General features: G+C 57.4%; 1 protein-coding gene across 4 annotated transcripts in view; it reads left to right on the forward strand.

Moving 5' to 3' along the window:
* Positions 1 to 4,572: 4,572 nt before the first annotated feature.
* Positions 4,573 to 16,416, forward strand: part of MPPED1 (metallophosphoesterase domain containing 1) — a 67,806-nt gene continuing 55,962 nt past the window's right edge. The window contains exons 1-2 of one of the 4 annotated variants that reach the window (XM_079143319.1): positions 4,576 to 4,801; positions 5,098 to 5,266. The gene's annotated coding sequence lies outside the window, so the exon portion shown is untranslated. Of the gene's footprint in view, positions 4,802 to 5,097; positions 5,267 to 15,793; positions 16,152 to 16,416 lie in introns of those variants that run through there. The other 3 variants (XM_079143321.1, XM_079143318.1, XM_079143320.1) reach the window with 3 other exon arrangements.

Below are 16,416 nucleotides of genomic sequence, written 5' to 3' on the forward strand. Positions count from 1 at the left end.
CCCTTGTCACCAAATACTTTCCAACCCCCGCCCTTGTCCCCAGGGGAGATGAGAAGCCCCCTGTGCTCCTCAGCCTGGGTCCCTCTGCTCAGCAACATGTGGTCATGGTTAGTGTCCAGGCCCCACACCTTCCTGGTCCCTCACTCAAAGCCTCTGGCTTGGCCTAGTCCAGAGGAGGTGGTCCGAGACATCTAGGATGCGGGGTGACTACGAGCCACCTCTTGGATGCCCCTTGTTGTGATCACTTTTTAGGGCAGGCAGCTGAGGCCCTAGTGCTAAAGTGTGGCATGGAGGGTGACGGGCACATGCAGCCTGGGCACAGGGCACATGCAGCCTGGGCACAGGGGCACACGTGGCCTGGGCACAGGGCACACGCAGCCTGGGCACAGGAGCTCTGAGTAGGCTCCCTCGCCCTGCTTCCTTTCTTTGCTATGCAGGAGGGGGCGAGATGGCAGCCAGAGAGATCAGGAAGGAGTGGGGGCAGGGCTGGGCCCGGCAGGACCTTGGACAGCTCAAGAACCCGGCCCGGAGCCTAGGGTGCAGAGAGGGCACAGGTGTGTTGGGGCTTTCCTGGGTGGGAAGGAGCGGGCTGGAGCCGGGAAGGGAAGCATGGCGGGGTGGAGGGCAGCAGGTGTCCTGGAGTCTGAAGATCAGCTCTGGACAGGTCCTGAAGCCTCTGGAGTGTCCATCTTGTGGAGACCCATCCCTGGGGCTTCTGGTCTCCCTGACCCTGCTGAGGTCTCAGCCAGGCTGCCATAACAGGTGCATCTCTGCAAGGCACCCGGAAGTGCTCACAGGCACAGGCTGGGGGCTGGGAGCATGGGCTGCCAGGCTGCCCACAGGAGGATCCAGGGAGCGGTGGCTGGAGGGCAGGGGTGGCCAGGAGCCGAGTCCTCCCGGGGAGTTGTCACTTGCAGCTCCTGCAGATGGCTAGCCCCCATTTGGCTCCTCCTGGTTCTCTGAGTGACTGGCCTGAGTCTTATGGGGCAGTGCAATGGCTTCCAGGGCTCATTTGGACACCAGCTTGACCAGAATTCAGCTCCAGGCAGGACCAGGGCCTCCCCAGGTCTCTCTTCATCTTGCCATCTCAGTGAGGAGTCCAGGAACAGCTATTGCCTCCCTTCCTCCTTGAAATGAGAAACACGAGGCTCAGAGAAACATCAGAATGTCCCAAGGTCCCAAGGAAGTTAGTGACAGAACATCTGATCCAGATGTCCAGACTTGGTATCTGTGACTGTGATAGTGTTACGGCCGCCACTTGCTAAAGGCTGAATGCACGCTCTCCACCCTAGATGCACTGCCCTTAGGTAGAGATGATGGCATCAGCTTTATGGAAGAAGAGACTGAGGTTCAGAGTCATAAGCCTCTTGTAGCAGAGGCAGGATCTGAAGTTGTGGTCAGGACATGGTTCTGGAGTCGGGGTCGTCCTTGTAGGCCGTCCGTGAGACTGCTGGAAGTGGGAATGCCTGGGGTCCCCGAAGTGGCATGGCTTTTCCACCTTGGGCTTCCTACTTCTAGAGGAAGTTCTGGAATGAGGCTCAGGCCAGAGAGCTGGGCTGAGGGTAACTTCTCTTTCCTGTGTTTGGATCCAGACTGACATGGAGGAGAGCTTGGAAGGGCCCAAGTGGGCAGAGAAGGGTCATAAAATCAGGCTCCATCCCTTACAGCCCCAGCTTGGGTCATCGTCTCCTGGGAGCCTCTCCCAAAGCCCCAGCCCATGCAGACTCCTGTCCTGACCTCCTCTGGCCTTCTCTGCCATGGTGATTCCTGGGCCTAACCCAGTGCATGCAAGTATTTGTTGAGTATAACCCTGCTGGCACGCTGGCGGTGAGCTGGTCACCCTGGAGGACCCAAGGCATGAAAATGCAGGCCCCTGTTGACAAGGCTCTGGAAGCCTCCATGTGTGGCCTGGGCCTTCGCCACACCTCCGCCTCATCCCAGCCCCCGCCCTCCCTGCACCCTCTACCCCGCTCACGTCTCTCCCTTAGGGCCCCACTTTCTCCATCCTTCACGATATCTGGATTACAGAAAAGTCGGAGACAAAAAAATCCCATCAATGAAGTAAAAATAATCATCGCCAGGATTGACCTTTTGCGGTACTTACTTCCTGTCTTCTTTTCTCCATTCTTCCCCGTTTTGTGTTTTTCAAAACACAGAATCAGACCCAGTCTTGTAAAACTGCTTCCCTTGAACGTCATTTTCCGGTCACCTTCATATCTCAGCAACATGAGTTGGTTACCTGGACCCACCATAATTCAGAAAACCAATCCCTTCTGGCTGGGCATTCAGGTTGCTTCTAATTTGGGTCCATCATCAATATACTGCAGTTCCTGCCCTGTGACACCTGCCCGCGCATCTCTGTGACATCTCCACCAGGGGGTCACACATGCTCCTTGGAGGCTCCCAGCCTTTGGGGGCAGGCTGGTCCCTCTGCTGGGCTGCCTGTCCTGTTTATCCTCACGGGAAGTCATACTCCTCTGGAGTGCACACCCCTGAAGCATCAGCGCTGCCTCTGTGGGCTTCTCCCTGCCCTCTGCTGTCCACTTCTCCAGGCCACCGTGAGCCTCTGCTGCCTTCCTGCCTTCCTAGGGCAGAAGGCCTGCTTCTCCTCCTTAGCCTCCAGCACATAGTAGGTGCCTGAGACATGCTTCCCAGCAGAACAAGCCTTCCCCCGGCTGGTTGAGCAGTGTGGGGCTGTGTGGTGTTTCTATCCATCTCCATGAACAAGTGCCACTGTGTTATTAAATTTTTCCAAAAGCAGAATGTCTGCTGTGTTTGCCAGATTGGTTGCTCTTTTAGGAGTGGGTCTATCCTGCCCATCCGCACTCCTCATTCCCTGTCATTTACAGCCACTCAAAGGGCACCTCCTGAACTCCAGGCCCCAGGATCCAGCACTGTACTCTGAGGGAGCCTGATCTTGGGTGCAGTCTGGACTGGGGGTGGGGTGGGGGTTACAAGCTGTAACCTCTCATCCCAGGGAAGAGCAAGACAGATTCTGGTCTCCCCAGACCTCCTGAGGCCATGGCCAAGTTGCGCCTTTGTCCCTGACAGGCCGCGGGTGGTCTGCTGAGATGCTGGGCCTGAGCTCTGTCTCCCTGGAAGGAGGAACGGTGTTCTCGTTTTCTCCACTCACTCCTTCCCAGGCAGCATCTGGGGAAGCCTGCAGCCTCTGGAGGAAAGGGGCCTCTGGGCTGAGCGGGGCATCCTGCCACAGTCCTGGCCTCCCCTCTCCAGGTCCCCTGCATCAGGGACGCCAGAGAAAGCTCTCAACAGATCAGCTTGGCCACATCCAGCGCCTGCTCAAAACCCATGGTTCCCCACTGGCCCAATAAAGTCCACCCCAGCAGAGCATCCAAGGCCCTGCATGGCCGGCCTCCCCGCTTCTCCCACCGCCTCACCTTCCTGCTCCCCACCTTCCCTTTTCTCTTACCCACTGAACCCACCATCCCAAACCCACCAAGGCCTTTTCCAGCCCCATCCTCTCTCACTGGAATGCCTTTCCATCCCTTCTGTCCTTGGCACACAGCAGGGGCCTGTGTCACCACCTCCAGGAAGCCACACCAGGTCTCTGTCCTTCCTTCCCTCCTGCACCTGTGTCCTCCTCTGCCTCCCCACCAGACTGTGCTTTCCTCAAGGTCAGCCCAGGCCCCAAGGACCCATCTGAGTGTCCTTGGGGACTGTATTTGATGATGATGGAGGTGGCGGTGCCTCCAGGCCTGGGTGGGCTGGGGCAGGGACGGCTCACGGCTTTCATGGGCCCCTGAGGAGCACAGCCCCTTCTGACCTCTCTCAGCCTGGGAGGCCCAGGCCAGAGTGCCCTATTCCCTGGCCACACAAGGACAGGGTCACCTCTCCCTGTCCTGGGCAGGGGGGGCCTGAGGTCCTCAAGGTCTCTCAAGCTCCCCAGAGTGGATGCACCCCAGCTCAGGCCCCACGCGGGGAGAACGCACGCAGTTGGGTCTTGCTCTTCCCTCTCCGGCCTCAGGCCAGGCCTTCCTCAAGTCAGTGCTGGGTTCTGCGAGGTCCTGATTGGCTTCCCAGCCCCGTTCTGTTCCTGTGAGGCCACCGCCGGCCACCCTCTGCTGGGGGCTTGGGAACCTGGGGCACCCGAGGGACCAGGAGGGGTGCACAGCGGGAGGACCCGGGCCTGTGCACACCAGGAGGGGGTCTGCCTGTCTGCGGAAGGGTGGGCATGGCAGTCCCAGGCGGGGCGCGCGGGGCGGTGGTGCCCGGGTGGCCCCGGAGGGGTCGGGGCCGCGGGGGCCGCGGCGCGCGGGAAGGCGCGGCCTGGGCTCTGCCCGCGGGGCCGCGGCGGCTCGGGAGGCGAGCGCGCCCCGCCTGCTCCCCGGTCCGCGCGGCCGGCGGGGCGGGTGGCGGCGCGGGAGGGCGCGGGCCGCGGCGGGCGGCGGGCGGCCGCTTCCCTTTTCCGCAGCGCGGGCCGCGCTCCTCCTCCTCGCCCTGCGCGGCGGGATGCGGGCGGCGGGCGCGGGCGCGGCGGGCGGGGGCCGGGGCCCCGGGCGGGGGCGGCGGGGCGCGCGGGCGGGAGGGGCGCGGCGGCGGCGGCGGGGCCCGGGCGCTGGCGGCCTCGCGGCGGGCGGGCGAGGGAGGGTGCGCGGCGCCCCCCGCCCCCCGAAGGAGGAGTCTGGCTCCCACTTGCAGCCTCGGACGCGCGGCGAGGCGGCCGCCGCCGGAGGAGCCCCCGCCCCCGCGCGCCTCCCTCCCGGGAGCCGGGCCGCTGCCTCCCTCCGTGCGCGCTGCTGCTCGCGGCCGCCGCGGCCGCCGAAGAGGAGCCCGGGGCCAGGTAGGGCCGGCGGGCGGGCGGGGCGCGGGCCGGGGCGCGGCGGGCCCGGGGCGCGGGCCGGGAGGGGGCGCGGCCGAGACCCCCTCCCGGCGCCGGGTGACGCCCGCGGCGCTGCGCAGGGCGCCCGCAAAGTTACTTTGGCCGCCTGTGCCGGGCGCCGGCGGCCGGGCCGAGCACCCCGCTGCCCTGCCTGCCCAGCGGGTGCGGGCGGGAGGGGCCGGGCCGGGGCGCAGGACTCCGGCTGGGGCCGCGGGGTCAGCGAAACTTTTCCCCGGCTCGCCGGTCGCCGCCGGCAGTTGGCAGAGTAGCTGGTGGAAAAAGCGGGCTGGTGGGGTGCAAGTGATGACGACGGCGACAACAATAGCAGCCCGGGTCGTGGAGAGCCTACTGTGCGCACGGAGCCCCTGGCGCTGCTTGCGGGGAGGAGATGGGGACTGATGCAGATCGAATGGCCACTTTTACTAGGTATCACGGGAAACTTCATCCCTTTCTAGCCTTCCATCATCCATCAGCCATCCTTCCTCCCTCCCTCCGTCCATCCCTCCATCCTTCCTCCCTCCCTCCCTCCATCCATCCATCCCTCCATCCCTCCATCCCTCCATCCATCCCTTCCTCCCTCCCTCCCTCCTTCCACTCACCCATTGGACACCGTTTACTGCTGCCTGCAGTGTGCCTGGCATGGGATTCAGTGACTAACCAGACGGGTCCCAGTCCCCAAAGCAGCATTTCCTCACTGCCCATGCTGCGGAGCAGTTCAGCCTCTTGTGTGTTGATTTTGGGACTTGGTATAGGAGAGAGGATTCTTGCAGTCTCCCTGGGCCTGGGAGGGACAGAGCAGAGATGCTGTGTCTGGGAGTCTGCAGGCCAGACTGGAGTTTGGGACCCATCCTCCTCTCTGTCCCCTCCCAACCTCCAGGCTCAGGCTGGGTGGCCCAGTGGGGTCAGGAGGCTCCACTCTGCCACCAGCCCTCACTGCTCTCCAACTGGCCTTCTGGGATGCTCTCCCAGCACCCCTAGGAGCTTAGCTGCCTCCTTTCCCGTTTCCACGGCTCCACTGAATGGCCCAGAGGAAAGCCTGTTAAGTGGCAATGATTATGAAATTAAACTGGGGAAGGAAAGTGGGGCCCCCCTGACTGAATAGGAGTCAAACCGGGGTGGGGACTTGTTAGCAGGGGATCTGCTGCACTGGGGGTGGGACGCGAGGCCATTCGGACACTAATGCTCTCCATACCCTGACCGGCCTTGGCCAAAGTGAACAAATTAAACCAACTTCATGAGTAACCTGTCACATGGCTTAAAACGCTTTGGGGGATGCCAGAGAGGCCACTGGCTGGCCGCTACATCCCAGCTGAGGCAGGGCCTTGGCTCGGGGAGACCATTCACGGAGGGGGATCGGCTTGTGCCTGGGTTGAGGCTGGGGAGCATGGTGGAGCCGCTGGTGACAGGGAGGCATCTGGAGCCAGGCGCAGACTACAGGGGACCGCTCTGTGGGGGCCATGTGTAATAAACTGTGCTTCGAGACGCCGGGCTCCCAGCAAATTGGCTTTCCAAGTGGCAGCCCCTCAACACTTGTAAAATCTTTTTTTCTCAAGATGGATTTCGGTGAAATGGTTACATCTATTCGAGTGCTTGCTCATTGGAGGTCCATTAATTGGCTGATGGCTAGTCAAAGGCATAATCCCGGCACGGCGGTTTAATCGTGTGTCGGAAGTGGCGCAACGTGGGCTGCTTTCTGGTTTACCCCTCACCCCAGGAATTTTGGAAGAGCTGGATTGAATTAGATCCTTAAAATTCTGATGCAGTAGACTCACGGCACCCACATGTGGGATGAAGCACCTCAGATGTAGGTACTGTGTGAGGTTGTGGAATGGCCACACCCACCCCAGCCAGGACCCCGGGGGCTGCACTTGCAGACCAATAGGCAGGTCTAGATTAGGTAACAGATGGGAATTTGGGGGCGTTTCTCCTGGTGCCCAACTGCATCAGAAATATACAGACCAATGTATGGAGTAATCGTTCAAGAAAAGCTGCTTTTCAAAATGTCGGCGTCCAGCCATGGGACTCTGAGATCTTGCTCCCGTGAGAGTGATCGAGTTCCGTTGCTCTGCCTTGAACTTGCTACCTACCTCCCAGGCAGCTGCAGCCCCTCCTGTGCCCACCTCACGCATCTCTCTCCCCTCATCTGAGGAATTAAGGGTGGGTGCTGGATTTCAGCGAAGGGGAGTCTTCAAGGAGAAAAAATCAGCATTCTGCTTGTGGGAGCTGGACTTCTGGAAAAATAAAACCCTCCCCAAAGTACAGTCATCTTTCAATCTATCCAAATGCCTTCATTTTTCCAATTTCAGGCCTGGGAACTGATCAAGAATCGTGGGGCAGAGGAGATTAATCGGTCAGGCAAAGACTTTTAACAAGTAAATATTATGCACAGAAAACACACAATTAGTGGAGGTTAGTTAACGCCTTTCAAGTCGAGGGAGCTGCAGTTTAGGGTGGAATTTCTGCCTTATCCCAGTCGTCTGTCAAAATCTTTAAAGTGACAATGTGACATGTCTCCCCATTGCCCCTCCCTTACTGGGAACAAAAAGGGTCTTTGCACAATTTCCCCTTTCCATTTTCTTCTCCTGAGATCTCTCTGTTCAGCAGTAGGTACCTTTGTCTGCCTGCACCTGTGGAGTGAAGGACTGGAGCTAGGGTTCCCCAGGACAGAGCCTGAGAATAGGACCTCGGGCTCGCTCTGCACCCGCAGGTCAAGCTGCTGCTCCTCGGACAGAGACGGCCCGCTGTGGGGTGTTCTCCAGTGCGAGACGTACCCTGCACTTGGGCTGGAGGAGAATTGGGAAGGGCAGTTCCCTGCACCCCTGGCTCCTGGGGTGTGTGTCCCCATAGTGACATGGCAGCACACACCAGCTCACACTTGCTCCAGACGGTCACTGAAATTGGCTTGGATCTGAAGAGGCGACTAAAATGTGTAAAGCAGAATCAATCCCAGGGAAAGGAGGAACAGACAAGGAAATAAAAAGGGGCCCCTCTTTGGGGTTGGTGCTGGGTGGAAGGTACAGTTTCTTAATTAGGGTGATTCTCCGTGGCGCTCGCTGTGGCCCCACCAGTCTGCGGCCAACACAAATATTTTACTTTATTCTCTTTTCCCCCCATAATGAGATAAGACTTAGTTATGCTCTATTTCCATTTAAAATATCTATGGCCGACAAGACAGCCCAATTTAACGAATCAAACAAAAAAAAAAATTTAGCAAGTTGAGATTGCATACATTGATTTTAAAGTCATATAGTGATTTGAGGTGTCCCTGGGTCTTTCTATGTCTTTCTGCAAAGTATTCTTCAGGGGATTTTCTTGGATGTGAGCTTGACCAGCTTGATGTCAGAACCTGGTCATTCGTCATAAATAGGAGCAGCTGCAGTTATAAAAGAAGGAAGGAAGGACGGAAGGAAGGAAGGAAAGAAGGAAGGAAGGGAGGGAGGGAGGGAGGGCAGGAAAAGAAAGGAAAGGAAAGGAAGAGGGAGAGGGAGGAGGAAAGGAGGGAGGTAGGGAGGGGGAATCTCCCTCTGGTTGATTGTGATCTGCATCCAGTTCAGAGCCAGGCACGAACAGATTCCCTTTCACCCCCACCTACGTCCGAAGGTTGATTTCTGCCATGTAACTTGTCCGTTGCTCATCTGCACATTTCGCCCCCTTCTTCTGGGGCTTTGGGGCTCAGTGTTGATGCCTTGGCGTCTCCCATGCTCATGTCATCACTTTCAGGAGAAAAGGATGCCTCCCTCCAACTTCCAGGGTGCTGCACTGTTCCCCTCCGGTGCATTCTTGGGCGTTTTCTGCACATTCTGCAGCCTGCAAGACTGCAGAGCGGATTGCACTGGCTACCTGAGAAATGCCAGCCCTCCCCACACCCCCTTTCCCTCCTCACAACGAAGCACAACTGCCTCCCTTCTCCCCCAGCTTCAGCCCGCCCTGGGCTCTCTGCACAGTGCAGAGCCATGGGGAACCCTAGGTTGGCTGGGGGAGTTTGTCACTCAGGCATGTCAGTTAATTGATCATACTTTGGAGGCTGAATCCTCAATTGCAAATTCTCACATGACCACAAAAAATACACTTGAACTGATCATAAAAATGGCCAAGCCCCAACTGTGGACCGAAGTGTGGAATTACCATAGGGCCGACTTGATCGTGCTTCGGTGACATCTGCTTAATAGATTTCCACAAGAACTGTAAATCCACGTTGACTTTCTTTGCAAATTGTATTTGAATACTGAGAGCCAGACCCTCTTGCCTCTCCCCGTCCCTAGCAATGTGTGTCCCAGGCCCCCATTGCCATTGAGTGTGAGCGGATGGATCTGTGGGGAGGGTACGCAGGATGCCGACTTTTCCACATGCACTTGATTCCCTTTTGTGTGCTGCATGTCTGTGTGTGTGTTTGAACTGGTTCTGAGCTGCTTCCCATTGCAACTCCACAGATACGTGAATCTCCAAGAGCTTTATTTTGAAAACTAGGACATAGCACTTTGCAGAAGAAAAATCAGTCCACTCACTATTATTTATGTGATTGCTGATCTGCTAGATGGATATAGAAAGCACCAAGAATTATAATAATTTATGGAGTGGAGCCCGGGTTTACAAGCAGATTTCTCTGCCCGAGCTTTGTGGGCTTCTTTTGCATCTCGGGCCTCGTTCTGTGCACTGGGATCAGGGAATATTCAGAATTTGAAGATGAGCCCAGTGAACCGACTGCATTCATAGCTAAAATTAAGGGGATAAGTGAGCAGCTATTTGTGGCAGACAGGACATGATCCAGTAAGTAGCACTCTTCATCATTCTGAAATAAAAGTACATAATTGGGAAATGGAGACGCAGCGACGGCGGGCGGGAGGGGTGGCAAGGAATTAGAAAGTGTAATTTAAAATCATGTAGTCATAATTCAAAATGGGCCCAGCTAAAAGGTTTTTAAGTGGTAAATGCTTTAAAGTCACTTGTGGTTGTTCCTTTCTCAAGGAATATGGTCTGATTCTCAGTATATTTGTGGATTCCTTCATCTACTTAGCTCATCAGCTCGTTCAGCTGAGCCATGAGTCCCAGATGCTGGCCAGTATTTTCTTTTCCATGGAAAGCCCTAGCGGAGCCGAGGGAGGAGAAACAGAAGGCTCGATCGTCTGGGGCATCGAGGGCCTGGGTCTGATTTTTCCCCCCATTAGCTCTTTGCTCCCTTTCCTTTCCTTTGACTTCATCTGTTTATTTTTTTACCCCTTATGACATTTTCAACTACCAACTGATCAGTTGCATATATCCAGGCACAAGCAAAACAAGGGAAGAAAATACAATTTAAAAGTGATTTTTCATGCTTGCGGGGAAAGCTGGCTTGTGGAAGGATTCTCCACAAACCTCCACACTTTGGTACTTCTCTATTAAATGTCATCTCCTGCATTTTGCCGGGGGGTGGGGGACGTGGTTTTTTTGTTTGTTGTTTTTTTTTTAATGTCATTTTACCACACTGCAACAAAAGCCTCCGTCGGCAGAGCCTTCCCTGGGCTGGCTTTCCTTGGCTGAAGACAATCAACTGCGCTTGGGGCTGGCGGGCACAGCCTGGTGCTGCTGACCTCCGGAGAGAGCATCCTCAGTGCTGGGCTCTGGAATGCCACAGCAGCCGGGAGGGCTCTGGTGGCTTCCGTGTAGTCAGACGGTCGTCCCTGCGCAGACGCCGATCTGCTTGAGTTCTGGGCTTAGGACAACACGCTTTTGCCCTCACCTCAGTAATTGTTGGAGAGATGCCGGCGAGTGGAAGAGAAACCGGTGCCTTCCGAGGTGGTTGCTTGAATGTCTCACTTCGACTTTGGTGAGAGTGACCTTCACTTTCCAAATCGGAACACTTCTGAGAGCCAGAGAGGGTGCTGATAACTACGTGCCCGGGCGACAGTCTTGGGCAGCCCCGTCCTGGACCAGGGCTGACTTTGAGGGCTGTGTGGGTGGATGGGGCTGCCCGCAGCCACTCGGCAGGGCAAGTCTGTCCTTGTCCGCTGGTCAGCAACACCCGGGCAGTGCAGGGTCCCCTAGCGCAGCTCAGACAGGCTGTTGGCATGAACTAGGCGTCGCCTGCAAAGATCCACTCTGAGTGGTGCCATGGGAATCAGGGCTCTTCGCAGCCCCTTCCCCTTTCTGGGCCTTTGGCACACACAGCCTTGGAGTTGGGTGGGGGTCTTCTCGAGGGCCCACGCACCGTTACCCCTGTACTTCTTTACAAGGAGCCCCAGAGGCCTGTGGATCTGCTCGGTTGCTCCTCTGGGGCCTGAACCCGCCGAGGCTGGTCTCGTGTCTGGGTCACTGGGCTCCCGGAGCAGGCTCTGGTCCAGAGGAGGAGCAGTGGGTGTTGAGGGGCTAGCCGATGCCCGGGGTGCCTGGAGAATGAGCGGAGGGCAGGCCCTGCCTGCCGCAACACCTGGGAGGGAGAGTGACTGGAGACTCCGGCCGGGGAGCCGGTGTTGCCTGATTGTCTGGAAACCTCTGCTGGATTCTCAAGAGTCTCCTGCAAGGCTCCTGGATTTCATCAGAACTTTCTAAGCAGAATGGAAGAGACATTTAGTAAGTACCTACTGTGTGCTGGGCCCTTAGCTGTGTGCTTTTGTATCCCCGTCCCTTAATCTCCTGGCAGGGAGTCAGGGAGGAAAAATTTAGCATTTGCAAATTTGCAGATGAAAAACCCAGATAGGGAGGTTCAAGCCGCTTTTAAAATCTGAGCTGTCAGACTCACTCACTCACTCACCCACGCACTCACTCATTCATTCATTCACTCACCCCTGCACTCATTCATTCATTCACTCACCCACACGCTCACTCATTCATTCATTCACTCATTCACCCACGCACTCACTCATTCATTCACCCACTCACACACATGCTCATTCATTCATTCACTCACTCACCCATGCACTCACTCATTCACTCATTCACTCACTCACTTATTCATTGACTCACCCTCGCACTCACCCATATGCTCACTCATTCACTCAATTCATTCGCTCATTCACTCGTTCTTTCTTATTTCCCTTCGTTTACTCATCCACTCACTAGCCATTCTTTATTTCCTTTTGTTCTTTGGCTTCTTATTTAGCTCAGACATAAAAACAAGCCCTGTGCTGGGAGCTTTGATAAGGGAAGCCCTGGGGGGCTTTGCGGGGGCTTGGACCCCACCTGGGGAGGTCAGGGAAGATGCCTCCAAGGCCCTGGGCTGCCTCGGGTCTGAGTGGGCATGAGCTGGGAAACCAGAGGGCGACCAGAGGGGCAGGAGAGCTCTGAGGAGGAGGAACACACCTGTGGAGGCTCTGAATAGGACTGCTGGCGTGTCGGGGAGCCCTGTGTGGCCCTGCTGGGGCTGCCTGGGCTCCCCACTGGCCCGAGTGCCTGGCTTTCTGCAGGCTGCAGTGCTCTGAGGATTGGGGTGCCTGAGGAGTGGCCTGCTCTGAATGAGTTCCAGGACATTCCTGGAGGCTGGTGTGGGTGGCTGGGGCAATGGAGAGGGGAGAGCAGCAGAGGCCAGGGAAGGCTGGGGGAGTGGTCAGAGAGGAGGCCACGGCCCGGACCTCTTTCCTAGACACCCTTCTGCACAGTCGGCGCCTGACACCTGCTTGTGCCTCAGTCTCCTGGCTAACACCCAGGCTCCCGTTTGAGTGCCCTGGCCCCGCTGGACTCCTGGCACCTCAGGACTAACAAATAGAAGCCTTTGAGAGGAAAACAACTTGCAAAAGATAAGACTTTTGAAAATCCGGCCCTGAAGAAATGAATGGAATTTTAACAAGTGCTGGGATGGAGTGCCTGGGAGCCTCCTGATCTGGGTTCTCTGGGCCTTTATGGAGGCTCAGGTACAAGGCTCATTCTGTAACCCTGAAGCCAATGAGGACGCGCACACAGAGAGGTCTAGTGGCTGGCTCGACGCCCCCCAGCACAGCAGCTGCTGAGACTGAATTAGAGCCCAGTGTCTTCTGACCTCAGAGCCCAGGCTCTTCTCATTTCCAGAGCATGCTGGGGACAGCAGGGTCCTGATAAAGCAAGACACTCACTGGTGACCTGCGGGACCTTTGCTCATGCTGTCCCCCTGCTGTGGCTCTCTCCTCCAGTCTGGCTGCCCTCTCACCATTTGTGCGTGAGGGAACGGCACCTCCTTTGGCAGGCTTTCTTGATCAGCCTGTCACACCCTGGTCACTCAGTACCCTGTCGCCCTGCTGTCTTCTTTCAGGTGCACACTGTTACTTGCAAGTGCTTTTTATGTGTGTTTATGGATTCATGTTTTTTTTTTTTTTTTTTTTCTTTCTCTTTTTTCTTTTTTGTACCGGGGATCGAACCTAGGGGCGCTCAACCACTGAGCCACATCCCCAGCCCTTTTTGGTTTTATTTAGAGACAGGGTCTCACTGAGCCGCTTAGCACCTGCTTTCGCTGAGGCTGACTTTGAACTGGCGGTCCTCCTGCCTCAGCCTCCCGAGCTGCTGGGATAACAGGCTGCGCTTGCTTTGTTGTCCCCTTCAGATTCCTCCAGGCAGGACCCTTCCTTTTTCACACCCCGTGGCAGGGCAGCAGAGCAGGGCGCTGGTGGTGATCTGTGGAACAGGAGCGCCTGGATTCCTGCTCGGCTGTCCTCCGTCCTCGTCCTCCATCCCTCCCCACTGTGCTTAGGAGCCACCTGCCGCCCAGCAGGGCCGTGACTTGCTCAAGGTCACTCCGCGGGGCTGCCGGGCAGGGAGGAAGCCCGGCGGGGACCCCAGCGTCCCGCGTGCCTGCGTGTCGCGCGGACCCGGTGTGGCGGAGTCCTTGCGGCCGCCCGGCAGGGAGCTGCGCTCTGCACGCGGCCGGCGCTGCGGCTCCATAAATATTCAGTGGCATTGAAGGAAGGCTCGCTCCCCGGTTCCGGCCTTCTCCGAGCGGCCGGCCGCGAACCCCCTTCATGGGAAACGCAGCGTTTCACTGCGGAGCCGCCTGCGGGCTGAGGCCCCTGGGGCGGAGCCGCCACCGCGCTGTCCCCGGGTCCGCCCCGCCTCCCGTGAGGGCTGCGCCCAGCCTGGCCCGCCCGCGCCGGGGTAGGTGGGGCAGGGGCCCAGGGCTCCTGGGGATTTCCACGGCTCCCTGCCCGGCCTTCCGGGGCGCGGGAGGCTCTGAGCGGAGGCTCCGAGCAGACACTCTTCATCCATCCGCTCCTCTTCCTCTTCCTTCATCCCTCTGTCCGCCCTCCGTCCGCCCTCCATCCAGACACTCACGGGTTCCACGTGCTTGTTGGGCTCTCGGGCCACACTGGGTAAGAGCGGCAGCTGACGTGTACTGAGCACTTACTTCAGCCAGCCTCTGTGACAGGCTGGGTGCCGGCACCTCATTTAACCTTCTCGACCCTCCCAGGGTGGTGTTCTCTTCATTTTGTAGTTGAGGAAGCACTTCTGGGGTTAAGCCACTTGCTTGGGGTCACAGAGCTGGTGACATACAGGGATGATAAGGGAGACCCAGTCCTACCCTCAGGGGACATCCTGGCTCTGCACAGGCCCCTGGAGTGAGGGCCCTGCTCCTGGCCGAGCCTTGCCGGGAGGCGAAGGGCATGTTGGCTTTAACCACTGAGAGGAGGGCCGAGAGGCCCAGGTGGAAGGAGGCGGGGCCCCAGTGCCAGGCAGTCCAGGCTGGGTCCTGGTCCTGCCACCTGCTGATGGGCAGTGCAGGGCCAGAGCCTTCTCATTTGTAAACTGGAGGAGACGGGGATACCCGCTAATGGGTGGCAGTCCTCACCGAGGCTCACAGAGGAATTGGGGGGCTTAGAACGAGAGCCCAGCACCCTCTGCTAAGACCTTGGGGGACAGTAGCATGCTGAGTACTGGCCTGGGTGGCCAGGTGTGGGTGGGGCCAGGCCACCGGCGCTTGTGTAGTCAAGGGTCCTTACCAGAGAAGCTTGGCAAGCGTGTCAAGCATGCATTTGAGGAGGATTCGCCCTGACAGGTGCTTTCTGTAACTGAGCTGGCCCCGGGCTCACACTCCACAGCCCTGTGCCGGGTGCCCCGGCACCTGGGCAGCACTGGTTGGCAGCAGGCCTCCAGCCCAGGGACCAAATTAAACTGAGTAGTGATTATAATAGTGCCAGCGAATATCAGCTGGGTATTGGTCCTGCTGGGCACTGTGCTCAAGATTCCTGCTTACTTCCTCATTAAACCTGCACACCCACCTTGGATGGTGGCATCAGTATTATCAAATCCATTTTCTAGAAGAGGCAGCTTAGGCTCAAAGAAGTCAGCAAGTTGACCCAAGGTCACACAGCAAACCAGCACAATGCTGGGGCTCAAATCCTCATCACATCCAGGTGGGACTGGCTCAGAGCAGGGAGAGCCCTTGATTCTGGCATTTTGGGCCTCTCCCAGGGCTTCTTGGTGCTTGGCAGCATTTCCAGACAGGACACGCACAGGCTGTCTGTGAGCAGCATGGCCAGGAGACCAGCTCCCCTGCCTTCAGGACCTGTCATGCAGCCTCCTCAGGGACGCGCATCCACTTAGGGAAGAACAGGGGCAAGTGGGAGACGCATTCCTCCTCCTCCTGGTCTTCCTGAGTGGGAAGCGGGTGGTGTTGAGTTCGGGTGGGTCTTGAGGGCAGTGTTGGGGAGGGGAGGGCATCGCGGTTTTATTTTACCTTGTCTGGGGATGGCCAAGATTTAAAAAAAATTAATAACCCATCTCTCTTTTGCGCATGATTAAAATGTTCTCCAGTCTCTAATTTTTGTCGTTTTCCTGATCTAATTTGTTTTCCGAGTGTGTCGATTTTTCTACTAAGCGCAAAGCAAGAGGGGGATTTTTCATTCTTCAGTGTGGTTGGGATCCGACTGTCCAGGACTAGTTTAAATTACATTGTTTTCTCCTTGGTTAAATACAGTGTAAATGGAATTGTTGGAGGGCCTTAATGACCAAAACCTGAAAAACAACAGTGGCAAAAATCTTCAAGGCGTCTCCTACTTCCACAGTTAAAAAAAAAAAAAATAGCGATCCACGGTGTGAGGACCCAAGGAATTGGCAGGGCAGAGCGTTAGGTGCGGCCGGGAGGCCGGGTCTCACCGGCTGCCTTCCCGAGGTCCACCTGCCCAGGGTGGAATCTGCCAGACGGTGTTTGAGCCCAGTACATATAAATGCAAACTGCATTTTCCAATGAGAGAAAAAAATAAAATAAAAAATCCCAGCATCGCCAGCTGCGATCTCTGCAGATGGCGGGATTGACGGAACCCCGCACTCCTGAGGTCTGCCGGGCAGAGGGCGGTGAGGCCTGGGGCTGGGGAGGGAAGGATTATTTTCAAGGGCTCCCCCTGGCCCCACCGCCACGGGCAGCCCCTGAGCTGAGGTGAGTGACGCTAGTCCCTGGCCTGCCGAGCTGCGCAGAGATCTCTGGGGGCAGAACTGAGTGGAGGAAGGAATTTTCTCCAGCGCCCCACCTGCCCAGGCTTGCCGGCTGCGGGGCGGGCGGCGGGCGGGCTGGGCTCCTGGGGAGGGGTGTGGCTGGAGGGGACTCCTTCCTGTCCCCCATTCTGAAAAGTAGAACTTGACTTCCCTGTTTACAAAATACCAGCCATTGTCCCGCGCGCGCCGAGGGTCCTGCTGAAGTGTGC

This window comes from Sciurus vulgaris (genome assembly GCF_902686455.1).
Source record: "Sciurus vulgaris genome assembly, chromosome: 5".
In the NCBI taxonomy this organism is placed as follows: domain Eukaryota; kingdom Metazoa; phylum Chordata; class Mammalia; order Rodentia; family Sciuridae; genus Sciurus; species Sciurus vulgaris.